At 39.9% G+C, this 2,713-nt stretch overlaps 1 pseudogene; it reads right to left on the bottom strand.

Annotated features, from left to right (window-relative positions):
• Positions 1-361: 361 nt before the first annotated feature.
• LOC126002791 (uncharacterized) lies at positions 362-454 on the bottom strand (annotated as a pseudogene).
• Between the last annotated feature and the right edge of the window lie 2,259 nt (positions 455-2,713).

Genomic DNA, 2,713 nt, shown 5'->3' with positions numbered 1-2,713 from the left:
AACACTCTTGAAAACAGTCTGGGTGAATCTCTTCTTGTTTATTCTTAAAAGCAGATGTCTCTACTATTTGCACTAGAACTGTTCAGAGACGATGGCAGGACTAACTTTCAGGGCACCTCTAGAAACTTTCCCACTAGTCACTACATTTCTGACCCTTAAAACATGAAAAGAAGCATATCATTTGAGAGGAATGTGTGATAGAATGGGAGGGGGGAAATCACTGGTTTAACATAGAGGAAAGTTGACTCTTAGTGGAGGATGTACCATTGGACTGGGTTTTGCATGGAACCCTGCCAGTTGTCAATACTGTAAATTACAGTGCCTAAAATAAAACTAATTTTTTCTTCTTTTTTTTTCTTCATGTCAGAAGGGTCATGTAACAAGGTTGAAGGGAAGCACATATCACACAGACACATGAAAACCCGATCATCATGCTTATGAACTGGAAAAGGATCCAATAAAATTAATTTTTAAAAAGAAAAATGAGTGGGGACCGGGAAGGTGGTGCTAGAGGTAAGGTGTCTGCCTTGCAAGCACTAGCGTAGGACGGACTGCGGTTCGATCCCCCGGCGTCCCATATGGTCCCCCCAAGCCAGGAGTGATTTCTGAGCACATAGCCAGGAGTAACCCCTGAGCGTCAAACGGGTGTGGCCCAAAAACCAAAAAAGAAAGAAAGAAAAATGGGTGGTAAAGCCATGTTCAACTTCCTTTCACTAAGGAATCATGCAGAACAAGAATGAAGACCTGGCTTCCTAAAATGGGCCTTGCCTCTTGCATCCAGAAGTGTCCTCCTCCCCACATCTATTGGTCTCTGGCTTGAAATAGGAAAAAAAAATTATCTGTGATCAGGCTAGTCTCAGTAGCTTTTTATAGCTTCTCTGTGCTAAACTCATGATTTTGTGAGAACAAAGTTTCTTCTCCCCTCTCATTTACATCTAACTCCTATTTTCCTTGACCTATGTTCCTTCCTTCCTTTCTACTTTTCTTCCTTCCTTTCTTCCTCTTTCCTTTTTCCTTTCAGACTTCACCTAACTTACTCATTCTATTAACTACTGATGCTGTTTATGGCATCACATTTAAATTAAATTCTGCTTCTGTTCTAGAAAGAGCACGATATGTTTCTTAGTTATCAGGATTCATCTGTGAAGCAGTGCCTAACTGTAGAATGTTGACTGTGGAGTGTAATTTTTCAAATTTTTGGTGAATCTAGACCAGGTTGAACCTAAAAATACCCCTTAGAGAATAATCCTAGTTATCTCCTAAAAGACTTATCAGCTATTTTTTGTTCTTAAATAATTGCTAGTCATGTTAGATGTAATGGTAGTTTGTAGGATGACAGAATTGTGGTATCTGGTGGTCGAGGGAGATAAAATGAGAAAAGAGAAAAGTTTATTCAGTGACTGTATTTATATTCTTATAGTTACAATTATATTCTCTAACTTTGCTTTGATCCCATATACCTAAGGTGGGGGATAGGAGGTGGTAGGTACCAAATATGTTCTCCAGAGTCTGAAAATATTTTTTTTTTTTTTGGTTTTTGGGTCACACCTGGCAGTGCTCAGGAGTTATTCCTGATTCTGTGCTCAGAAGACGATCCTGACTTGCTCAGCGGACCTTATGGGATGCCTGAATTCGAACTGGGGTCTATCCTGTGTTGGCTGCATGCCAGGCAAAGGCCGTACAGCTGTGCTAATGCTCCAGCTCCTGAAAATAAACTTTAACACATCTCTGCCTAATACTTAAGGTACCAATTGTTGATGTTTAAATAAAAAAACTTCAGGGGAAGTTCACTTTATTTTTCAGGGTTTTCACACTTACTACAATGCTTGGGAGTAGGGGACACACCAACCAGTGCTGAAGAGGCAGACATGAGGTCCCAAGAACCACATCTTGGACCCCAGATGAAGTTGATTTCTAAAAAAGAGGGTTTTCTTTTTTGTGGGTTTTTTTTTGTGTGGTTTTTGGGTCACACCCGGCAGTGCTCTGGGGTTACTCCTGGCTTCATGCTCAGAAATTGCTCCTGGCAGGCACAGGGAACCATATGGGACGCCGGGATTCGAACCGATGACCTTCTGCATGAAAGGCAAACACCTTACCTCCTTGCTATCTCTCCGGCCCCTAAAAAAGAGTTTTAAGTGTTCTAGAATTTCTTTACTGTTGTTGTTTGTTTGGGGCCACACCCAGCTATGCTCAATGATTTACTTCTGACTCTGCATTCAGAAAATACTCCTGGCAGTGCTCAGGGAACCATATGAGATGCCAAGGATCTAACCTGGGTTAGCTGAGTGCAAGGCAACACCCTAACCACTCTACTATCAGTCCAGACCAAGGTTTTTGTCATCTTTTTTTGCTGATAATACTAACAAACCCAGAAAAACCTTTGCTTACTACCTAAAATTTCAGACAATTTAAAAAATGTAAGGAATATTTGTAGAGAGACAACTATGCCAATTTATAAAGAAATACTGTCTTCAGATTTAAGATTTATATATTTACTGGCCCCTAAGAAAGTCTATTTAAGTGATATATTCTTGAGTGTCAAACACTACCAAATCCCTCATTCAGATGAAGTGTTTTTAATCAAATATTCAAGAAAATTTTATTAAAAATTATTATTTTATTGGTTAGACCACAGAAAGCAGCACATAAATCGTGACTTCAGGCCTGCCAGCATGTGGGAAAACAAAAGTACATTAGTGAGAGGTGATGAGAA

The sequence above is a fragment of the Suncus etruscus genome, chromosome 2 (assembly GCF_024139225.1).
Source record: "Suncus etruscus isolate mSunEtr1 chromosome 2, mSunEtr1.pri.cur, whole genome shotgun sequence".
Classification (NCBI taxonomy): Eukaryota; Metazoa; Chordata; class Mammalia; order Eulipotyphla; family Soricidae; genus Suncus; species Suncus etruscus.
This window is presented reverse-complemented; position numbering and strand designations above follow the sequence as displayed.